General features: G+C 40.6%; 1 long non-coding RNA gene across 1 annotated transcript in view; it reads left to right on the top strand.

Annotated features, from left to right (window-relative positions):
- The first annotated feature begins 23,916 nt into the window (after window positions 1-23,916).
- The window catches only part of LOC134293677 (uncharacterized), a 37,386-nt gene continuing 36,764 nt past the window's right edge, over window positions 23,917-24,538 (top strand). Inside the window, exon 1 of the long non-coding RNA XR_010000634.1 lies at window positions 23,917-24,337. This is a non-coding gene — a long non-coding RNA (uncharacterized LOC134293677). The remainder of the gene's footprint in view (window positions 24,338-24,538) is intronic.

Genomic DNA, 24,538 nt, shown 5'->3' with positions numbered 1-24,538 from the left:
TAATTACAGCAAATAACTCGACATTTTCCCAAGATTGGTTGCAGATTGGTACATTCAAGCAACTGATAAAATAGAATGTTTGAAGGGGCCTCTTTTAGAGAAATTAGGCCCTCTTCATTGGAGGTTCAAACATCACAAATAATAATAATAAATAATAATAAAACTTTATTTATACCCCAGCACCATCTCCCCACGGGGACTCGGGGAGGCTCACACGGGGCAAGGCCCAACTAGCACAATTTACAAAAACAAGAGCATAAATACATTGAACAATATACAAAAAATAATAAAACACAGTAAGACAATAAAACAGGAGCTAATACAGCAGTAAATCAATCAACCAACCAACAAATGATTTGTTAAATCCACTGTTTATATAATGGTGCATAGTGTGTGGAAAGTGAGCAGGGCATCATCAAGCAAAAGGTGCTGGCAACATAGGATTTCTTAAATGCTAGTTCAGGTTGTACTTTTGTAAGAATTTTTTCTATGTATGTCAGAATTAATCCAATCTTAAATAAGATTTGTGTCACTTAAATACACAAGGATCAGACAATAGCATGACCCATTGGTGTGGATGTGTGTGTGCGTACTTTCCAGTTACCTGTCAATGTATACTCTTTCCAAAAATGTATAGGGAGTTCAGTTCACCAGTAACAATGGAATAATGTTTGATAGCTGATCTATCCCTTTTCCCATCATCCACGCACAAACTGCCATATTTTGCACATACAATTTCCCTAATAGTTTTGAAAGGTTTATGACTAATTCACCAGCTGCAGTGTTGGAAACCTACCCTTGTGTTATGAAATAATAATAACACACATCTATAATTGAAAATAGAGGAGCCCCGGTGGCAAAGTGCGTTAAAGCACTGAGCTGGAGACCGAAAGGTCCCTGGTTCAAACCCCGGGAGTGGCGTGAGCGGCCGCTGTTAGCTCCAGCTCCTGCCAACCTGTGAGTAGATCAATAGGTACCGCTCCGGCGGGAAGGTAACGGCGCTCCATGCAGTCATGCTGGCCACATGACCTTGGACGGGTTTTTTTCACTACAAATAAGACAAATGGAGTGTGCATAGGAATTTTTTTCCAAACTATAGTCTCTTCCCCCCCCCCCCAAACAGGATGAGGGACCAACCGTGAACTGGCACTCAGCTTAAAAAGCTTTGATACCCCTGCCCTAGTATATACCAGGGGACTTGAAGTAAGTACTTCCATATCTCCTAAATAATAATAATAATAATAATAATAATAATAATAACAACAACAACAACAACAACTTTATTTTTGTACCCCACCACCATCTCCCCAAAGGGACTCAGGGCGGCTCACACAGGGACAAGCCTAAACAACAACATAGCATTACAATACACGCAGTATACTTAAGCAATTATATACAAAACAGTGCAACACAAGATAAAACAACATAATATCACCGTTACTTTAAAAACCTGAGCATCAAATTGCTCTGCATGGCAGAGGGTGACTAGTGCAGAGTTCCAAAGGGTCCAAGGGTAAATCAGAGCAAGTAGGGGAGGAACAAGGGAACAATTCCACTTAAACTGCTATAGCATATAGAGTGAGGAACAGTAATAAGGTGCCATATGGATTTGTAAACATAAAACAGATAACAAGTCTGATGGGCTTATTCATTCAAACGTGCTCCATCGAACATCCATGTTTTCAATTCTCGGCGGAAGATGGATAATGACGGAGCCAACCTAATCTCCCTGGGGAGAGTGTTTCCCCCATCCTAGTAGGGCTCAAGAATGAGGATATATTAACAAATATCAGGATTCACACAGAATTAATCCTGGTGTGCCTTTCTTTTGCACCCAGATTTGTTTTTACTTTCCAAGTCAAACATTCTAGTCAGTTCTCTATTTATTTATTTATTTATTTATTTATTTACAGTATTTATATTCCGCCCTTCTCACCCCGAAGGGGACTCAGGGCGGATCTCATTATATACATGTAGGGCAAACATTCAATGCCCATAAACACATCGAACCGAGACAGAGACAGAGACAACAGACAGACAGACGCAGAGGCAATTTCACCTTCTCCTGAGGGGATGTTCGATTCTGGCCACAGGGGGGAGCAGCTGCTTCATCATCCACTCTGATGGCACTTCCTCACTTCCTCATTCCAACGTTGTAAATTAGTTAAACTTGCCTCCCCACTTTTATAAGTGGTACCTTATTTCCTACTTGATAGATGCAACTATCTTTTGGGTTGCTAGGTCAGCAACGAGCAGGGGCTATTTTTTAGTTCTGTCTGTCGGGCTGGCCTCGAACTCATGACCTTATGGTCAGAGTGATTTATTGCAGCAGCTGCTTACCAGCCTGCGCCACAGCCCCGCTTTCTAAGTCAAACATTCTAGTCATTTCTCTACACCAGCTCTCTCTGGGGCCTCCTTGCCCCTGTGCCCAGAAAAGGTGGGATGTAAATTAAATAAATAAGGCTGACTTCAGAGTGAGACATTCTCCAAAGCAATTCACAATTGCCAGTCATTTTTATTCTTTTAAGGAATCAAAGGAATGCCTAGTGTTCTCTGTCTAGTTGTTATTCACCGGTAATTATGAGACATTTCTCCTCTGGTAGGTCATAAGATGAAGAACACAAATGAAATAGTCTCTCATTTTCAGTCCGTGTTAATAACAATAAAGTGGAAAACCTAGGGATATGTGAAGGACAATATTTGTTTTTCTATCATCATCTCAACAGAAGCAATGCAACCCACACATAATGTCTACCATTGGGCTCTCCCAATATTGTCTCTTCAAATACCCCACTTACCAAGGCAGTGGCCTTTTTATGCAACACAAAGCTTAGAAAACAAAAACTGTAATTAAAACATTTATTAAGCCAAACAGATCCTTGGCTCCCTAGTGAGCCATTAGATTGTGGAACTAGTAGAGAAGAATGCAGTCTTCCTTTAAGGAGCATAAATGGCTGCAGGCAGAAAGCTTATGAGTGTGGCTTGTGCTTGGGCAAGTGAAGAAATGAACTATGCACAGTGCAGTAACCTCACCCCATGCTGGTGTGTCCCCCTGGCTTCATTTATTTTATAATGTTCTAAGTGAAGTGTTTGGCTTTTGAAGCATTTCTAATTTTCTGAACTCGTTCTTGGGTTTTATGGCATCATGAATGGTGTTTGAAGAGTCCTTAAGAATTCAGAATCATCCCCAGTGGAACAAACATCTAAGTTCAGCAATTATGCACAAGATATTTCAGGTTATGATTATGCACAGTGCCTCTCTAAGTCCCACAGAAATAAACCTTTTATTGTTGTTTGTAATGTGCTCTTTTGGAATGAAGCTCAAAGAAACTCCACTTTTGTCTTCAGGCATTAACTGCAGAGTTTGAAAAGTTACCAGAGTTGTTTTGGGGGAGGAAAAATGGTGTTTAACAGCAACAATAAAACCAAAGTGTTGACTGGCCGATTTCTCCACTCACAAATGTAACTCTGTATCGACCATTGTGATTTTGTTATCGATAGCAAAAGACCCCCTCATCCAAAATATTAAATTGATCAACGTTAGGCTGCTGCAAGGCATTCCATGAACGCAGCTGGGGATCTACAACTTAATGAATTTCAAGAATGGAAGGTATCCAGCAGCAACCAGCAGCAACCAAGAAGCTCCATGACCTCCACTCCCATCTAATCTAAATCTAAATCTAAGTCTAAATCTAATCTATCTAAATCCATAATAAAAGTGAAAACCCGTATGTGTGTATGTGGCACGGATGTCTGCTCACACAGACAGCCTCCAGCCTCCACAAACAGGCTATAGTTCCCAGGGTTAAGAATCTAGCAAGTCACTCTTTTCCACTGACATTGTGGTTACAGCGAGCGCCATGAACATGCAGCCCAACCCCTGCCAATGTCCTTCCCAAACACTACAACCCACCACCCAAGGAATGCTTTCGTTTGGGGACCATTTCCTCCTAGATTTTGCTTTTTCTTCCACCACAGGCAGGCATCCCAGGGTTCTCCATTGCTGTGGAATTTGCATGGCCCCGCCCACTGCCCTTCCCTTTCCAATCTCTCTGCATAACAAACAGAGCAGAACTGAGCTGCAACTAAACTTACTGAAGGAGTTTAGGGATTGACTCCACATGGTGGAAGTTGTAGTTCACCCGCATCAAGTCAGAGCACTGTCACTCCTACTGGGGAATATAGAGGAGTTATAGTTCACCTACACCCAGAACGCTATCAACCCAAATAATGATGGCTCTCGGCCAAACTTGCCATGCAGACCCAATATGCCCAGATTTGAATACTGGTAGGTTTGGAGGGGAACTGGTCTGGAAGTTGAGGAGTAGTAGGTACTGGGATTTATAGTTCACCTGCAATGAATGAGCATCACACTTGGCACACAGAGCCCCCATAACCAATACAACATATTGGACATGTTTGGGAAAAATGGAGTTATAGTTCACCTGCAACCAGATAAACACTGACCCCCACCGATAATGCACTAGGACCACACTTCACACAGAGAACCCTCATGACCTACTGAACATACTGCAAGTATACCCAGCCAATGACAAATCTAGACCAAACTTGGCACACAGACTGAATATTACCTGCTGTGGATACTGATAGATATTTTGGGGCAATTGCCCAGGGAATCTGGAAATTGCAGTAGTTCACCCCCATCCAGAGAGTACTGCACCACACCTGGTACACACGCCCAAAATGGCCAACTTATAATACTGGCAGGGTTTCGGGAGGATTCAGCCACGATTCTGGGAATTGTAGTTCACCCACTCCAAACAGAATACATAATTTATTATTTATTTATTACATCACTTCTACCTCGCCCTTCTCACCCATCAGGGGACTCAGGGCGGCTTACAATAACTCAGGGCAGCTTACAATAATATTAAAAGACATAACATAACATTAAAAGACAAACAATACAATTCTCAAATGACCTGGGTATCGCCGGGTCCCCAAGCTAGTTGTCTATAATCTTCAGTAAAAGGATTAACCTTATCTGATCTGCCTCTTGGCTCTTTCTTGACTCACTGTGTTTCTTTCTCCACTCATTCTGCATTTCAGCCTTTTCCCGGGCAGCAGCCCTTCCCAGCCCCCCTGAGGGGACCACTTTCACAGCCTCTTCCTCCACACTGATATCCCAACATATCTCCTCACACCACACCATTCACAAACTCCCAAGGGCCCAAGAATGTCATGTTTTCCCACAGGCAGCTTTCTCCACTGACTTCCATTGGAGCTTCTGCTCAGTTGAACTCACACTTGGCCCAGTTCCCAGGCCTGCCAATGTAGTAAATACTGAAACTTGCAATTTTACCAGCTTCTATGAGCTGTTTCTCACCCATATTTTGCCAGTAGGTCTGGGGGGGGGGGGCTCATACACACTCCCCACTATCCAACCCTGAATCTCACTCCTCTTTCTATCCTTTCCAGCCAAACTATATATCCCATAGCCCCATCCTTATCTAATGTCCAGGGTCCCATACTATCTGTCTGCCCCCATTCCCGCGGACACGGAGACCACATCGGGCCTCCTCATTATCCGCAAATCCCTTGCATATGTTCCCCTTCCCTGAGGTCTTAGCAGGCTCCAGGTGCCCTAATGTGCCTACTAACCTTTTTTGTCCTTTTTCCATCTTTTTCTTCCCAACGAAGAGCCTAGGGGAGGTAGGAGCAATCACTTGTGGGTCCGGGTCTCCAGAAAGGAAATCGCAATTCATGAGTTCCATTTGTATGTATATGTGTTTAATCTTATTTATTTATTTATTTACAGTATTTTTTGTTAATGTGGGATTTGTGTATTAGTAGTGTTTAAATGAAATTTGTGTCTAGCATGTATTGCATCATCCAGGAAATGCTAGTGTGTAAAGAGTTAATTTGGTAAGAAGCTGTATTGACCTTGGATATGTGGCTGGAGCCAGATAGGAGTGTCCAGACTCAAGTGTGTTTGTATATAGCTGAGATCAGATCTCATCAGATGAGATCTCATCAGATGAGATCTTTTTCTGCCTGCTGAGAAGATCTGTGCTGTTTGTCTAGAGCAAAAGTCTTATGTCCATTGTCTGCAAGTCTGTTTTTCTTGTCAAATAAAACTTTGTAAATACTTTTAACATCGTCTCTGACGTTCCTTCGTTCTGCGCTCCACTGACATCATTCATCTGCTGCTACGTTGTGCGCATTACTCTGACATTTATATTCCGCCCTTCTCACCCCGAAGGGGACTCAGGGCAGATCACATTACACATACAAGGCAAACATTCAATGCCATAACATAGAACAAAGACAGAGACAAACACAGGCTCCGAGCCGGCCTCGAACTCATGACCTCTTGGTCAGAGTGATTTGTTGCAGCTGGCTGCAGCTGGCTGCTCACCAGCCTGCGCCACAGCTTTATATCTTTATAGGATACATTGAGGATGCCAGTCACCGAATCAATCCTGAGGTGACCTTTTCCTGCCCTGGGAAAGTGAGTCAACAGTCTTTTCCTAGGCTTCATTGGCATTAATCAAGGACTCAATCACATGCATCTGACTCATAGCCTGTCTGAAAGGAGGACTACAGAATCCAGTACAGGGACCACTTGTCCTTTGAACAAGCCATATGCACAGGCACCAGCTACTCCCTCTGCAATGCCAGGAATACAGCTTAATGGTATCACATTAGAAAACGTTGACCATTTCCGCTACCTTGGCAGCCACTTCTCCACAAAAGTCAACATCGACACTGAAATACAACACCGCTTGAGCTCTGCGAGCGCAGCATTTTTCCGAATGAAGCAGAGAGTGTTTGAGGATCAGGACATCCGTAGAGATACCAAGGTGCTTGTTTATAAAGCCAACCCTGCTCTACGCCTGCGAAACATGGACGCTCTACATACATCACATTCAACTCCTGGAGCGTTTCCATCAGCGTTGCCTCAGAAAAATCCTGCAAATCTCTTGGGAAGACAGGCGGACAAATGTCAGCATGCTGGAAGAAGCAAAGACCACCAGCATTGAAGCAATGCTCCTACGCCATCAACTCCGCTGGACTGGCCACGTTGTCCGAATGCCCGATCACCGTCTCCCAAAGCAGTTGCTCTACTCCGAACTCAAGAATGGAAAACGGAATGTTGATGAGCAGGAAAAGAGATTTAAAGATGGGCTTAAAGCCAACCTTAAAAACTGTGGCATAGACACTGAGAACTGGGAAGCCCTGGCCCTTGAGCGCTCTAATTGGAGGTCAGCTGTGACCAGCAGTGCTGCAGAGTTCAAAGAGGCACGAACGGAGGGCTTAAGGGAGAAGCGTGCCAAGAGGAAAGAGTGTCAAGCCAACCCTGACCGGGACCGCCTTCCACCTGGAAACCGATGTCCTCATTGCGGGAGAACATGTAGGTCAAGAATAGGTCTCTTCGGCCACCTACGAACCCACCCCCAAGACACCAGAAACAGAGGACCATCATCCTCGGCCTACGAGGGATCGCCTAACTAAGAAGTACAAAGCTATCTTCCTCCTGACATAGCCTTTCCCCGGAAGGGTTAGCTATGTCCTGCTTCCAAAGACAATGACATTTCCCTTAGTCGTTTTCTCAGCCATTGACTCATTTAATCCTCTCAGGATGGACAATATTTCTCTGCAATGGACAAAACAGGAAACAATGCCATAGGCATTAAACAGCACATCTTTTTCAATAAAGGTTTTTCCAAGCTCTTGTAGGTTCCTTTTTTTATCCCACTCTGGAACGCTCATAATCCATTCATAGGATCATTGGCCAATGGCAACATTCACACTCCTCAAACAGACAAAGAGTTCTTTTTCCCATGCCAAGTTTGGTCCAGATCTATCATTTTTTGGGTTCACAGTGTGCTCTGGATGTAGGTGAACTACAACTCTCATATATCCCTCCAAAGACCTCCAGTATGCTTTGTTGGTCACAGAGGTTCTGTGTGCCAAGTGAGTTCCAAGTCCATCGTTGGTAGAGTTCAGTGCTCTTAGATTGCAGGTGAACTATACATCCCAATACCTACAACTCCTATAAACCATGGTGAATTCTCCCCAAACCTCTATTATGTTCAGTTGTTGATCAATTCCTCTGCGGTGTGTTATAGAAAAGAATAGGAAAGGGTTATGGGAGAGGCAGTGGGCAAATTCCATACCGATGGAGAGAGTCAGAAACACTGGGATGTCTGTGGTGGAGGAAACACATGAAATCTAGGAGGAAATTGTCACCGTATATGTGTATGTATGTATGTGTCTCCTGTATCAATTTAATGATATAATAATATATAATAATACTAGCTGTGCCCGGCCACGCGTTGCTGTGGCAAAGTATGAGACCCCTTCTACACAGCTGGGTAAAATGCACACTGAAGTGGATTATATGGCAGTGTGGAGTCAAGATAATCCAGTTCAAAGCAGATAATATAAGATTATAAATGGGTTATTTGGCTGTGTGGAAGGGCCTTGAGTCTACACTGTCATATAATACAGTTCAAATCAGATCATCTGTATTTTATAGGCAGTGTGGAAGAAGCCTAAGTGAGGCCTAACTCTGCCTGTCCCCTGGGCTGAGTGGGTTGCTAGGAGACCAAGTGGGCAGAGCTTAGCCTTCTAACTGGCAGCAATTGAATAAAAAACAATTATTCATCTCCCTGTAATTAGGACTTTATTTTTCTTTTCTTTTTGTTGTATGAACGTAGAGGCATGGATGAGGGCTTGTGTTGCCAAGTTTTCGTGTTTTTGGGATGTGTAGTTTTGTTGTTTTGTCCTAAGCCGAAATTTCATTACTCTTTTATATATATAGATTATACTATACTAATAATATATTGTATATACATGTAATATTAATAATATTATGTTGTAATACAATGTAATAATAATTATACTTCACTATTATAATTGTATATTTATATTACATGCAATATTACTAATAATATTGCAATATAGTCATATAATATAATATATTGTATGTATATATAATTTGTAAACTGCCCTGAGTCCCCTTCGGGGTGAGAAGGGCGAAATATAAATGTCGCTAATAATAATAATAATAATTTCCAGCCCTATTGTTTCCTGGACTGCCGGCCCCTCTCCTTTTCAAGTCACTATGAAAAGTTACAGTCCTTCAATCAGCCTGGACCCAAACTATATAGAACTTCTCTAGTCAAATCCAGCTCTTCGAATTCTGTCCAGAAACAGATCAGCAGACAGTAGAGCTATTGCGACAAGAGAGTTGTGTATTCCCTGTAACCAATATCCATTAGCATGTTGACAGCAGCTCTCTGAAGCTGAAGTTGAAATTTAAAGCCAACCCCACATAGAGTCATTGCAGTAATCCAATCTTTTCCCAGCCTCAGAAAAAAATAATGGCAACTCCTCTGAACAATTCTTGCCAAGAAACTCCTATGACTTGGTAAAGAATTGAAGGCACACAACAGCCGCAATACCAACAGCAGCAACAAATTTCAAGTGTTAAACAAGAGTGTTGTTCATAAGCTCTTTTCTGTATCAGATCTGACATGACAAGGCAAAAGAAAAAGCAAATGTTGTCACCAAATGTGATTTACATTTTCAGCAATGTCAGCAAATATATTTCAAAAGATACGCCATAATGCAGGGACTATTTGAATCTATCCCGAAACGATCTTGTTTTCATCACTATAATTTTATGGGAATCATGTTACTCAACTCCACTGCTGTAATGTTTTATTGTTGACATAACTTTTGCTACGAAGCTCGGAGCAAACTTTTGCAGACCGCAGGGGAGCATTCTATTATACAATATCTTCCATCAAGATATAAATGGGATTCTTGCAAAGCTTTCATTTCTTAATCTTTCCAAGAGAGCGCATATTAAGAGCTATATTGTGACTTACTTTGTATCCTTCTTATCTTGACAAACACAGTATCACCAACACCCACCATGTGAATCCTGCTTCATCTTCCATACAGACACTCAGATATGCCTGAACAGATATGCATTGTGGACTTGTAGAAGTAACCGCCATTGGCTGCAATCCTGTTGATTAGTTTCAACTGGAACAAAGTCATTGAACCAGCTGTTGAATAGGGAACCTCTTTGGTTCAATGACTCTAGTCAGAAGCAACTACAGAATTTAGTCTAGTTAAAGTAAGGAATAATCAAACTAAGATCAACTGGATATTTGTTTGTTTGTTTTTTAAATACTTTTTATTAAGATTTCTTTTAGAATACAATAATAATATAATAGTAATAAAGAAGAAAAAGGAAAAGGAAAAAGGAAAAAAGAAAAGAGAAAAAGAAAGGTTAATATATACATATGAAAAAAGGGACATAAGTAGAACAGATTCAAGACTGCAAGTTATAGTATCTATTTTACTATGTATATTACCTACACTAAATTGTGTATATTCTGGAAAAAATTAATTAAAATTTTGTTATTATTGTTATAGTTACTTAATTGCAGTATATAGAAGAATATACAGTAGAGTCTCACTTATCCAATGTAAACGGGCCGGCAGAATGTTGGATAAGCGAATATGTTGGATAATAAGGAGAGATTAAGGAGAAGCCTATTAAACATTAAATTACGTTATGATTTTACAAATTAAACACCAAAACATCATGTTATACAACAAATTTGACAGAAAAAATAGTTCAATACACAGTAATGCTATATAGTAATTACTGTACTTACGAATTTAGCACCAAAATATCATGGTATATTGAAAACATTGACTACAAAAATGCGTTGGATAATCCAGAATGTTGGATAAGTGAGTGTTGGATAAGTGAGACTCTACTGTATATATAGAAATAGAGAGAGAGAGAGAGAGAGAGAGCATAGGCGAAGAAGAGATTGAGATATAAACAAAAGTTAAAATTATCAGGATAGAAAAACGATGTTACATAGAAAAGTGATTGGTTGTTTTGACTTCCTGGTATCTTCCAGAGGTCTTTTCCTTTTCTATTTTTCTGTTCTATTCTTGTTCTTTTCTCCCTTTCTTCTTTCTTCCCCTTTGTTTTTGTACATAGTTTTGTTTTTACGAATAGTTCTTATCATATCAATTTTTTTTATTCTTTAACATGAGATATTCATTAACTTGTTTCCAGTTGGTTTCCTTTATTTTCATTCCTTTATTCTTAGTCATAAGAAAGGTAAGCCTATCCATATTTCTAATTTCTAAGATTTTTGTAATCCAGGTTTCTTCATCAGGTATATCTTGATTTTTCCATAACTTAGCATAACACAGTCTTGTGTGTTGAGGCCTTGGCCTTTGTAAGCCGCATCGAGTCCTTCGGGAGATGCTAGCGGGGTACAAATAAAGTTTAATAATAATAATAATAATAATAATAATAATAATAATAATAATAATTGCGGCTGTGGTCAGTAAGAATAACAATTTGTCTGTATTTTTTCCATCTTTATTTCATGTATTCATAGTAGAAATGTTTCCGGTTTCCATGGTATAGCAATTTTTAGAATTTTTTGAAGCTCTTTGTGTATTGTTTTCCAGAATTTTTTCACCTTTTCACATGTCCACCATATGTGGACTGGATGTTTGTTATAAGACTGTTTTTATGACCCCCAGTGGCGTAGTGGTTTAAAGCCTTGTGACTTGAAGACTGGGTTGCTGACCTGAAGGCTGCCAGGTTCGAATCCAACCTGGGGAGATTGCGAATGAGCTCCCTCTATCAGCTCCAGCTCCATGCGGGGACATGAGAGAAGCCTCCCACAAGGATGGTAAAAACATCAAAACATCCGGGCATCCCCTGGGCAACGTCCTTGCAGACAGACAATTCTCTCACTCCAGAAACAACTTGCACTTTCTCAAGTCACTCCTGACATGAAAAAAAATGACACAGATGCTTCAATTTATATTTTACATTTATATAAAATGGGCAATTACATTATTTTCCCATTTTAAGAAAACTAATTGATGCCTTAACCCAGGGGTCCCCAAACTAAGGCCCGGGGGCCGGATGCGGCTCTCCAAGGTCATTTACCTGGCCCCGCCCTCAGTTTTATAATATAATATTTTAAAATCATTTTTAATAATATATTGTATATACATATAATATTGATAATAATATTATAATGTTATACAATAGAATATTAATAATAATACAATATAATAATATTAATTATATGTTATATATTACATATAATATTACAGTAAAGTGGTATAGTTCAATATAGTAATATAAAATGCTAATATTTTGCTATGCTAATAATATAATATATTGTATGTACATATAGCTGCTCTGAGTCCCCTTCAGCGTGAGAAGGGTGGGATATAAATGTAATAAATAAATGCAGTAAATGAATAAATAAATAATTGCAGGCTTAGGCTCGCCCAAAGTCTGAAACGACTTGAAGGCACACAACAACAACAATCCTAATTCACTTGACTATCTCATTAGCCAGGAGCAGGCCCACACTTCCCATTGAAATCCTGATAGGTTTATGCTGGTTACAATTGTTTTCATTTTTAAATATTGTATTGTTCTTTCATTGTTGTTGTTGTTTTGCACTACAAATAAGACATGTGCAGTGTGCATAGGAATTTGTTCGTTTTTTTTCTCTCCAAATGATAATTTGGCCCCTCCACAATCTGAAGGATTGTGGACTGGCCCTCTGTTTTAAAAGTTTGAGGACCCCTGCCTTAACCTGATATGGAATTTAGACCTCAATAAAATGAGAAGGTCAGCCTGGCAAGCATTGCTAACCAAAACTAATAATCAGAGTTGGCTCACCAGGAAGCAAAGACAAAGGACAGAGGCTTTTAATGCATTCTTGGCAGGAATGGATGCATGTAGGCTCCTGCCCAAAAATATAAGCATAACCAACATGGAGTATGCAATGTTTTTGTTTTGTTTTTACAGTAGAGGTTTCCCTTATGTAAACATAAAGTTTGAATTTTCCCTGAGTTCCCGTAGTCCTCAGGAATCAGTGGCATGCCAGGCCAGCAGGGATGCAGGGAGTGGGGATGATAAGATTATGTAAACATGAAACCCAGGCTTCTGAGACCAATGGAAGCTGATCTCTGTAGTCTTGGTTTGGGTTAGGTAAAAGGCGAAGTGTGTTAAAGCACTGAGCTGGAGACCGAAAGGTCCCAGGTTCAAATCCCGGGAGCGGCGTGAGCAGCCGCTGTTAGCGCCAGCTCCTGCCAACCTAGCAGTTCGAAAACATGCCAATGTGAGTAGATCAATACGTACCGCTCCGGCGGGAAGGTGACGGCACTCCATGCAGTCATGCCGGCCACATGACCTTGGAGGAGTCTACGGACAACGCCAGCTCTTCGGCTTAGAAATGGAGATGAGCACCAACCCCCAGAGTTCGTCACGACTGGACTTAACATCAGGGGAAACCTTTACCTTTACCTAAACAAAGGGAGAATCCCAAAATGTCTATTGAGGGGGGCTGATCCTTCAGTTGAGTTATTTGGTGAAAAGATAATAGCCTCTTGCTGCACCTCATCTGACGCTGAAAGACATCCCTGCTCAGTTCAGCAGCAATAGTCATTTACAATTTGCTTAAAGCAAGTATGAGAAGATATTAGCTTGCTAGAAGAAGGAAGCAACTCAGTCAACAGGTGAATCTTTACATACTACATACTTACATACTACATCTTACCTGTCACAGATCTACATTTCAGAATTCTTCATCTGACTGAACATATCGAGGAAGGCTATGAGAAAGGCTGCATTACGGGAACAGTCTTTGTGGACCTTACGGCAGCCTATGACACGGTGCAACATAGAAAAATGCTGCATAAAATCTACCATATCACCCGGGACTTTGACTTTACAAAAACTGTCCAGACCCTCTTAGAAAACCGCAGCTTCTATGTGGAGTTTCAGGGCCAGAAAAGCAGATGGAGGAGGCAAAAGAATGGTTTACCCCAAGGCAGCATTCTTGCACCTACCTTATTTAATATCTTCACGAACGACCAGCCACAACCACCACTCACAAAGAGCTTTATATATGCTGATGACCTTGGCCTTACAACACAAGCAAAAGATTTTGAAACAGTTGAAAAGCAACTCACCAATGCCTTGAAAGATCTCTCCAGCTACTACAAAGAGAACCACCTGAAGCCCAACCCTGCCAAGACACAAGTGTGTGCTTTCCACCTACGTAACCGCGAAGCCAACAGGAAACTGAAAGTTACTTGGGAAGGACAAGAGCTCGAACACTGTTTCCATCCTAAATATCTTGGTGTCACCTTAGATCAAACACTAACATATAGGAAACACTGCATGAACACCAAGCACAAAGTAGCTGCACGCAATAACATCCTGCGGAAACTGACTGGCAGCTCATGGGGTGCAGACCCACAAGTAATAAGAACATCAGCCCTGGCCTTGTCTTTCTCAACTGCAGAGTATGCCTGTCCTGTTTGGCACAAGTCTGCCCATGCAAAGCAGGTGGACATAGCACTGAATGAAACATGCAGAATCATCACGGGATGCCTTAAACCTACGCCTGTTGATAAACTCTACAAGTTAGCTGGCATTGCCCCTCCTGACGTGCGACGGGAAGTTGCTGCTAACGGTGAGCGAACATTGTGAAAGCCACCCACTGCATGGCTATCAGCCTCCTCCCACCAGACTCAAATCAAGGAAGGGCTTCATGAGAACCACCACTCCTCTTGATGTTCCTCCAGCAGCAGCAAGGGTGTCTCTCTGGGCAGCTAAACCTGGCAATTCTAACTGGATATCCCCCCAAGAGGGTCTTCCTCCAGGGGCAAACCAAGAATGGGCAACTTGGAAGTCCCTGAACAGACTCAGAAGTGGAGTGGGCAGATCAAAAGACAACTTGGCAAGGTGGCACTACCTGCAGGAATCCTCCACCTTGTGTGACTGTGGAGCTGAACAAACAACTCAGCATATGTATGCTTGCCCACAATGCCCTGCCTCATGTACGGAGGAGGAGTTGTTTAAAGCTACAGACAATGCGGTTGCTGTTGCCCGCTTTTGGTCCAAAACTATTTAGTTGCTTGTGATTTCTTTTTCTTTTTTTATTTCCATTATTTGAAATGTATTTGTTGTACAATGCTTTTGACACGAAATAAATAAATTTCAGAATCCTGGAATTTGTAGTTTGGTGAGGTTCTTAGAAGTCTTTGCAGATAGACACTAAAGCTATCAGTCAGAAAAGTTCTTCATCAAACTTACAGTCACAGAATTCCATAAGATAGAACCAGGCAGTGAAAGTTGTTTGAAAGTAATGTAACTGTCCAGTTGATGTTTATTGTGTTTCCTGGGCTGATCTTTTCACTTATCAAACATCTGAGCCCCTGCAATATAATATAGCCTAGTCTATAAATGATCATATGTTCAACATTAACCTCAAGATTAGCATCATGTTCAGGTTTACTAGCGGCAGTCATCTATCTGGTGCGCAATGTCTTCAGTATTTAAATAAATCCCTTCTTCAGTGAGATCAGGCTATTAATATAGAGCTTATATATCAAATATATAAATATTTATATTGTAACCCATGGGTAAAAAGCAAATAGGTTCAGCAATGTCTTGTACAGACATTATTTTCATTTATATATAGAATATTGTGACTGTTATGGTCCCCAAGATAGAAGTACTTCCATTTTATGATTACTGGCTGCTATTAAAAGTACCACTAACAAACTATATTTTGCTGAAATATACCACTCCCTCAGGTGAGTGGGCTGAAGATTACAGATATGGGAACTTTAAAAGCAGGGACAGTGACAGTTAACAATTGTAAATGTTTCCCAAAGGAAACACAAATATGCCATTTGTATATTTTAGTAGCAGGGGAAAGATGCCTGGAAAGGAAACTCTCATGCAAAGTGATACTCTAATAATTTATTTTATATTAAGGATGGGTATTGTGTACTATCAACAGTGAAGAGAAAAAATAAACACCTTCTTCAAATCCTTTGTAACCAGAATGGAAAGGACTGGGATGGAATGCTAGCATAATAGCCTCCAAGCCATGATTTGTTATAGAATTCAGAAAGAACTAGACTACAGTTTAGGCATTTTGTGACACTGCCACATCGAATTTATAAAAGTTGTCACTGATCTTCAGCCACTTTTTGTTTACATGCAGAGCCGGTCCAACAATGAGGCGAATTTAGCGGTCGCTTCGGGCACCAAACATACGGGGGCACAGTCGAGACTGCTTTTTCTGTTGATTTGTTGTAAAACATGATGTTTTGGTGCTTAATTTGTAAAATCTTAATGTAATTTGATGTTTAATAGGCTTTTCCTTAATCCCTCCTTATTATCCAACATTTTTGCTTATCCAACGCTTTTATTTTTCAGTGATTGGTTTGAGGAGGGGGCGCCAAAATTTTGTTCACCTACACTTGAAAATTACCTAGGGCCGGCTCTGTTTACATGCATCACAAAAGACTGAGACAATGTAATCATGTCCCTGCTAAGGCCATTTAATGACCTCAATCCAACATATCCTGTTTCCCCTAAAATAGGACATCCCCAGAAAATAAGACCTAAAATCATAGAATCATAGAATAGTAGAGTTGGAAGAGACCTCATGGGCCATCCAGTCCAACCCCCTGCCAAGAAGCAGAACCTAGTAGAGGTTTTGCTAAATTGCTAAATATAAGGCCTCCTCTGAAAGTAAGACCTAACAAAGTTTTTGTTTGGAAGCATGCCTGCCGAACAGAACGCCAGAGCATGCAGGATCAGTAAATGTACCTACCATAGAGTGTTGTACATGGAAATAATGGTAGTAACAAGAAATTATTGATAGGATTCACAGTTTGTCTGGTTATGCTGGTTTGTGTACAGTATATAATAAATGTTCGTTTTTTTTGTTCGACAATAAATGTGAATTCTTCTTCATGGAAAAATGAGACATCCCCTGAAAATAAGACCTAGAGCATCTTTGGGATCAAAAATTAATATAAGACACTGTCTTATTTTCGGGGAAATACGGTAGCTCACATAGCATGTATTTCCGTATGCAGAGCTATCACTATGCTGAGCCATTGAGCCCTGCTGAAGCCTTCCTCCAAGGCCAATCTGTGCCTGGTGGGGAGAAGAGGAGGTCGCATAAAGATCTGACTATGTCCCTGTAGCCAGACATGAAGAGATTTCCACAGCCTCTGAATTTCATTGAGGACTGCTGAATATTGCAGGAGTTCAAACAATCTCTTTGTATCTGTCAGCTGCAAGCCTTTGCTATCTCAAAAATAAGCCCATTTGAAGTAGAAAAGCTTTATTTTAAAAGTACAGGTACAGGCTACCACAGCAAATGATTGTTGGAACTTTCAGCGTCTGAATATTTGCATTTGAAAATGTGCATATGTTGTGCCCATTCGTCTAAAGGGCTTGTCTTTGAGGTCTTTTTCCTCGCTGGTTAAGCAATTAAAACATTGTCTCATTTGCATATTTCACCCTTTGACATGAAAAAATAAATCTCCAACTCATCCTTGTCCTGTTATGGGCAGGTGCTTAGTTAATGAAATGTGCTGTACCATCCTCTAGTAGTGGCCATTCGCTTTAGCCACCAGCTACAAACCAGTGGTTCTCAACCTGGGGTCCCCAGATGTTTTTGGCCTACAAATCTCAGAAATCCCAGTCAGTTTACCAGCTGTTAGGATTTCTGGGAGTTGAAGACCAAAAACATCTGTGGACCACTGAGCTACATAGCTGGATTTCCATTATCTACTGATACCTTTGTTAAAAGGGTTTAGCAGTGCCACTATTGATAAACAACACAACATTCTACAAACTATATGTCGAGCATGCAGAAACAATATACTATAACCACATGAATATATTAAGCATGGCAGATCCTAATTATAGGATCCTAATTATTCTGTCACGTGCTGGGCCTGTAGCTATTGTCTTTGTATAGGACGTATACTTTATGCCCAGTGGGAAGCCAGGGAGAGAGGTTCTTGAGAATTTTCCTGAAAAGGATAGTCCTTTGAGTCTTTAATGAGATAACAAAGTCTTTATTGTTGAACAAATAATAAGTCTTCAAGGAGTCAAATAACACTTCAAGGTTTCCTTAATAAACTGTTGGCCCTTTCAGTCTTGTCCCCAGGGGACAGGCAATTGGCTTTGGATAACAGTGAAAACCCTCTTATAACCTCTCCCAGGCTGTCTATTATATGGGCCTAGCTGATGTGGGACCCACTACCGATTCCAAATGCGTCTGGGTATCGAGTGGACCTACCAACCAAGGCTTGTAGATGTTTCAGCTGGGGTTCCGTGGATCTGTGGTGATTTTCTCTCTCTGAGGTTTCTTTGGAAACTTTAGGGCTGTTTCCCTCAGGAGCTGTGAGGCTGAGAGGCTGCAAGCTCTCAGCCAGAGCCTTTGGGACCTTTTCCCCTGGAATTTCCATTTCTGTTTTCTCGGATGTTCTATATCCCTGGATGTTATTGAGATATGAAGCTTTTCTATGGGATGAGCTGGTCTACATCCTATAGCTTAGCTTCCTAAGTGAGACTAACTTAAAAATGGCTTCTTCCCTCCCAGAGCCCTGAACAAGGGGCGGAACCAAACTTGATGATTGACAGGCAGCCTGTCCTATGATTGCAAACATTAGCAGCAAGAAAATAAAGTCGGAGCTTCTGGTACAGCCGTACCAGCACACTAATCATAGTTGTAACATCCTACCCATTCCTTGTCAAGATGAGGAGGGTCCAGTGGAGTTGCAGCATGTCAAAAGGGAGGGAGGCTTTGGAAACTACTGCAGAGAGGGGGAAAGGGAATACCAATCACTGCAATAAACATTCTCACCTATATAGTTAATGTATGTGTGTGCATGTCACTGATAGAATGCAAGCCAGTGGGTTAAAATGCTTTGTATTTTTCCCCCAACAAACCATGCTGCACTGAAACAGAAAGAACACATTCTGGTTCTCAGTAGGCTGGTACCATTGGGATACTATTTGAACTATCTTTTGTTCAGGGGCACATCATAATTTAATTGAGATCTGAGAATGGCAGAAATATATGTCAAGTAGGGCATCTCAAGTCAATGTCCATTGGGTCTTCTCAAGCACTGAGTAGTTGCCGTTGCCCTTATCACTGCCCATAAAAAATTAATGAAATATCCTCTCTTGTCTTCAACAAGCCACGGGATCAAAGCCCATGTCAACACTGAATCTGCCAGAATAAAAGAACAAGTATTTTTAAAAGGATATTTCCATATTAATGAAGTTTCCTAATCCCAAAGAGCACTTAACCCAATGGGAGCAACTCTGACATATTGCCAATGGGAACAGTCAAGGCAGTCGACCTGCTACCCACACAACAATGGCTTGACAGTGACATTAATCTCACTTATGAATGCCAAAAGACTAGGAAATCATTTCCATTAAGCTAACAATGGGGGATTCTGTAAGCAGCAAACAAAGCAAATGCAAACATGATGTTTAACAAATGGAAGGAGATTTTGATGCTGTCCAGAGGAGCCTATTTTTTGGGTTATGGTTTATGTTATTTTTTTATATAGAGGTTTTAACTCACGTGCTGAACTATATTGTTTGTAGTCAGAAAATGCTCAAAAATGTGTTGCTGCTTTTGGCAAAGGAGAAGATGACACTCACTCCTATTTAATGTAAAAACAAAAACTGGAATGGAAACTGAATCTTTGTCAGTAGAAATAGAAAAGTATTTTCCACTAAACCCAAGATAGAGTTTACAGAGTAGCAAATGCTGCTTCAACAGGTTGCTGTCCCCCTGAATATACTTCCTGAGACAAAGCTCATTCACCCTAAAATCAGGGATATTCAACTACTAAGATGCCGAGGCCTGGGCTGTGGCGCAGGCGGGAGAGCAAGCCAGTGCCATTAACTGCAATGAATCACTCTGACCAGGAGGTCATGAGTTCGAGCCCCACTCGGAGCCTATGTTTGTTTGTCTTTGTTCTATGTTAAAAGGCATTGAATGTTTGCCTATATGTGTACAATGTGATCCGCCCTGAGTCCCCTTCGGGGTGAGAAGGGCGGAATATAAATGCTGTAAATAAATAAATAAATAAATTGTGTTTTTCCTGAATAGCAGAATAGGGTGGAACTGGATAGCCCATGTTGTCTCTTCCAACTCTATGATTCTATAATTCTGAGATGAACTATTTGCTATGTATTAGACTTATGCTAGATTCACTGAGACCATTCTACTTTGGGCACATCATGAGACAATGCAAATGACTATTTAAAAAACAATAATGCTCAATAAAATAGAAGGCAGTAGGAAAAGGGATAAGTGCACTATGGGTGGATTAGTTCAGTCAAGAAAGCCACAGCCTTTAATTTGCAAAATATGGGCAGGGCAATCTTGGATTTCTCTCATTAAAGTCAAATAATTCAATAAGAATAACAACAATCCATTTCCCCAAAGGAACAAGAATTCCTGAGGCAAAACTACAAAGGTTTGGCCTTTTTTGAAATGAGAAACTATTTGCTTCTTTAATATTTGTGTTCTTTGCAAATATCAAAGGCATGTATCAGTGGAGACAAACACAGGGATACATATAAAGCAACAGAGTCATTCCTCTAAGGGCCCATCCAGGCAGGGCCCAAAAATGGGGGAGCTCTGGTGCTTTTACTGGAGGTGTCCAAGCAACGCCTCCGGTAAAAGCGATTTAATACAAGACACAGCAGGAAAAGCCTGCTTTGACCCAAATTAATTAGATAGTCCATTAGATACGGGCCTTTCTAATGGGCTATGGGCCCTGTGAAGACAGACCCATGGGTAGCCTCGCAACTACCCAGGGAGCCATCTACACACCCATCTCGCATCTTTTGGACTTTTGAAGCCCAAAGTTGTGAGATGGTGCCCACCCTCTTCCCAACCTCCTCCAACAAAACCTTAAAAATAAAAACTTTCACCGGGCCACCATTAGGCCTCTCTACAGGCTCCTGAACCATAGAAAACAAAATTTTTCTGTACAAGAAGCAGCACTTTCCTTGTAGAAAAATAATGAAATGAATAGGATTTTAAAAATTGCCACTGCCACATACTTCCATGGATAATAAATATTATTAATGGTGATTTAAACTGTCAGGATGTTGTACCAGCATAATATATTCATTCTGCAGTGGAGTCCACTGAATGTGTATAGGGGTCATCACACCTTTTTGAGCAAACAAGGTGGCAATGTCATCAATCACATACTGGTCTTGTATTTTCAAAATCATGGAATGTACAGAAAGTACTCATTCCCTTTTGTTGTGTTATTTAATTTCAGCTCCTCAGATACTGGGAGTTCAGGGTCTCCAAATGCGTAAGCTCCGAATTTCCAAATCAGACATGTACAGGGTGAAGGTGAGGATCAGAGGTTTTATTCACTTCGGACAAAAGTGGATATCAGAGAGAAAGTACTCTCAAATCAGATATAAAGAGACATTTATAGAGACTTTAAAAAATGGACTTTTGTTTCCCCAGGCGCTGATTGGCACAAGTTACTATCAGTGTACTGATTGGTGGAGGTGCGCCACTTGCTACTGATTGGTTTCCTAATCTAGCAGGAATTTTAATAAACTGTTATTGCTGAATTTGAAGCTTGTAGCCATTTTCTGTGTCTGCCTTCTTTGGATGCTTCAGGAAAAGAACGAGGGCAAGGTTCCATTCTAAACAGTAAATGTTTTAATGGTAAGTAACATCATTACATTGACCTTAAATCAATCCCGATTCCCAAAACTGGTCCCAAGTGTTCACCAGTCCTTCAAATCATACTCCCAAACAATGTGTTAGAATAATGAAAAATGTTACACAATACTCAGAAACATCTTGATACAAGAATTCAAGTTATACCATTATCTGTTGCTTTAAAAGGATGTAAAAAGTGAGATCATTTATTTTAATGTTACTTTCATGCCATACGTTATTTTATATTTTCCATTACATAGTAAAGCCTCCCACACACTCCATCCCACACATTGATGACTTGTGAAGAGGGGAGATCATTCTTACCCACAAATATAGTGTCAGCTCTTGAAAGCTATAGGACTCAATGCAGGCTCACACAGGCAGTTCTGTGGAAACGCTTTATTGAAGACCTTCTTTTCAAGTTGAAAACAAAGCTAGAACTAACGTATTCCTGCCAAGCCCCGAGTATATCCACTTGCTACCTCCCCCCCGCCTTTCTATATTCACACGTATCTGTGATGTAGTCCTTTCCCAGGCTTGAAAAACCAGAGCAGGCCATAAAACCCATCCTCCTAGCCAGGTGGCCCTTATCATTTAGATCAGGGGTCCTCAAACTTTTTAAGCCGAGGGCCGGTCCACAATCCTTCAGACTGTTAAGGGGCCAGATTATCATTTGAAAAAAATACAAACAAATTCAGATGCACACTGCATATATCTTATTTGTAGTGCAAAAACAACAACAACAAGAAGAAGAAGAACAAGAACAATGAAAGAACAATACAATATTTAAAAATAAAAACAATTTTAACCAACATTCATTTATCAGGATTTCAATGGGAAGTGTGGTCCTGCTTCTGGCCAATGAGATAGTCAAGTTAATTAGCGTTGTTATTGTTGTTGTTGTTGTTGTTGTTGTTGTTGTTGTGTGCCTTCAAGTCATTTCAGACTTTGGGTGAGCCTAAGTCTAAAATTTATTTATTTATTTATTTATTTATTATTTACTGCATTTATTTACTACATTTGTATCACACCCTTCTCACTCCAAAGGGGACTCAGAGTAGCTTACAAATTATATGTACATACAATATATTATATTATTAGCATAGCACAATATTAGCATTATATATTACTATATTGAACTATACCACTATACTGTAATATTATTAGTAATATTATATGTAATATAGAATATATAATTAATATTATTATATGGTACTAGCTGTGCCCGGCCACGCGTTGCTGTGGCGAAGTATGGTGGTATGGGAAATAAAGTATTGAGGAATTGTATATTGTATATTGATAATCTTATATTATCTGCTTAGAACTGGATTATATGAGGCCCCTTCTTCACAGCTGTTTAAAATGCACACTGAAGAGGATTATATGGTAGTGTGGACTCAAGATAATCCAGTGCAAAGCAGATAATATAAGATTATAAATGGGTTATATAGCTGAGTGGAAGGGCCTTGAGTCTACACTGCCATATAATCCAGTGCAAATTAGATAATCTGTGGAAGAAGCCTAAGGGAGGCCTAAATCTGCCTGTCCCCTAACTGAACCCTGGCTATTCTTTGGCTGAGTTGGTTGCTAGGAGACCAAGTGGGTAGAGATTAGCCCTTTAAACTGGCAGCAATTGGATAAAAACAATTATTGCTCTCCCTCTAATTAGGACTTTATTTTTCTTTTCTTTTTGTTGTATCAACCTAGAGGCATGGATGATGGGTTGTGTTGTCTATTTTCGAGGTTGGGGGGCCTGTAGTTTTGTTGTTTTGTGGGTCGCCGTAATGCCATCACTCATTTATATATATAGATTATTATTAGTGTTATATTGTATTACATTATAATATTATTATCAATATTATATGTATATACAATATATTATATTATAAAACTGAGGGCGGGGGGCAGGTAAATGACCTTGGAGGACCGCATCCGGCCCCCAGGCCTTAGTTTGGGGACCCCTGATTTAGATTATCTCCCACCCCCCCATTGCTCTGACGGGATGTGGAGAGTTCAGCTGTCATGAGTGCTGGGCTTTCACATCCTGACATATAGTTCATTTCCAGAACTCTCAACCCTAAATCCAGTTGCTAACCCCAGAATGGAATGGACCTATTGAATCAAATGCCTGAGTGACAAGTCAAATTCTATGTGCAAAATCTTTTATGCAATGGATCGAGCAAGTGGGCTCAGGTGGAACGGTGGAAGAGCCCTAGAGGAGGAGTTCATAGCTGCTAGCATGACCATGTTTACAGATCAGGGTATCAGTCTTCTTTTCAAGCCAGATCCAAACAAATCAAGCATCTGATGGAAACAGTTGAATGCCAAAGGAAAATACCTACAGACTGTATATTGCCTGCTCAGTAATCTCTCAAAAAATAGAAGAGGTTTGTATGTGGTTTTTGCTATAGATTAAGCCCACTGTCCCCAAGGATACAGCTGGCAGCTGTCATAAGAGAAAATAAGAGGAGAAATTATATTAGCCAAGGAACAACAGGCCAGATGAACAAGATAAAAATAGATTAGAGAAAAAGAAATGGGAGGTATAACAGCTTTGGTGCAGGTGTGAATTGCTGTTCCTTGGTGTTACATCTCAGTAAACAGAAAAGATGCTTGTTGGAGTGTGGCTGCTTTCCAATCGGGGGGGGAAGGACGTGCTGCGACTGGCAATGGGACGAACTCTCTTTCAGAGGGCAAAGGGAAAGGGCAACAGCAATGATTGCAGTACAGATCGAATGGGAGAAGAACAGGTAATCCCTCTGCTAAAGGAAGAAATGCTGCCATTTCACAGTATCTAAACATCCCCAGAGCATCCATTCTCATCTACCTGCATGCTTAGCAGATGGGATGAAGGAGACATAAGACTGGATGCATTCATGTGAAACTATTGCCAAACAATTCTTTTGCACAGTACAAAATAGGGCAATGATGGCCAACCTATGACACACGTG

The sequence above is a fragment of the Anolis carolinensis genome, unplaced genomic scaffold (genome assembly GCF_035594765.1).
Source record: "Anolis carolinensis isolate JA03-04 unplaced genomic scaffold, rAnoCar3.1.pri scaffold_9, whole genome shotgun sequence".
In the NCBI taxonomy this organism is placed as follows: Eukaryota; Metazoa; Chordata; class Lepidosauria; order Squamata; family Dactyloidae; genus Anolis; species Anolis carolinensis.
The sequence above is the reverse complement of the archived record's forward strand: the minus strand, read 5'-3'. Positions and strand labels throughout refer to the sequence as shown.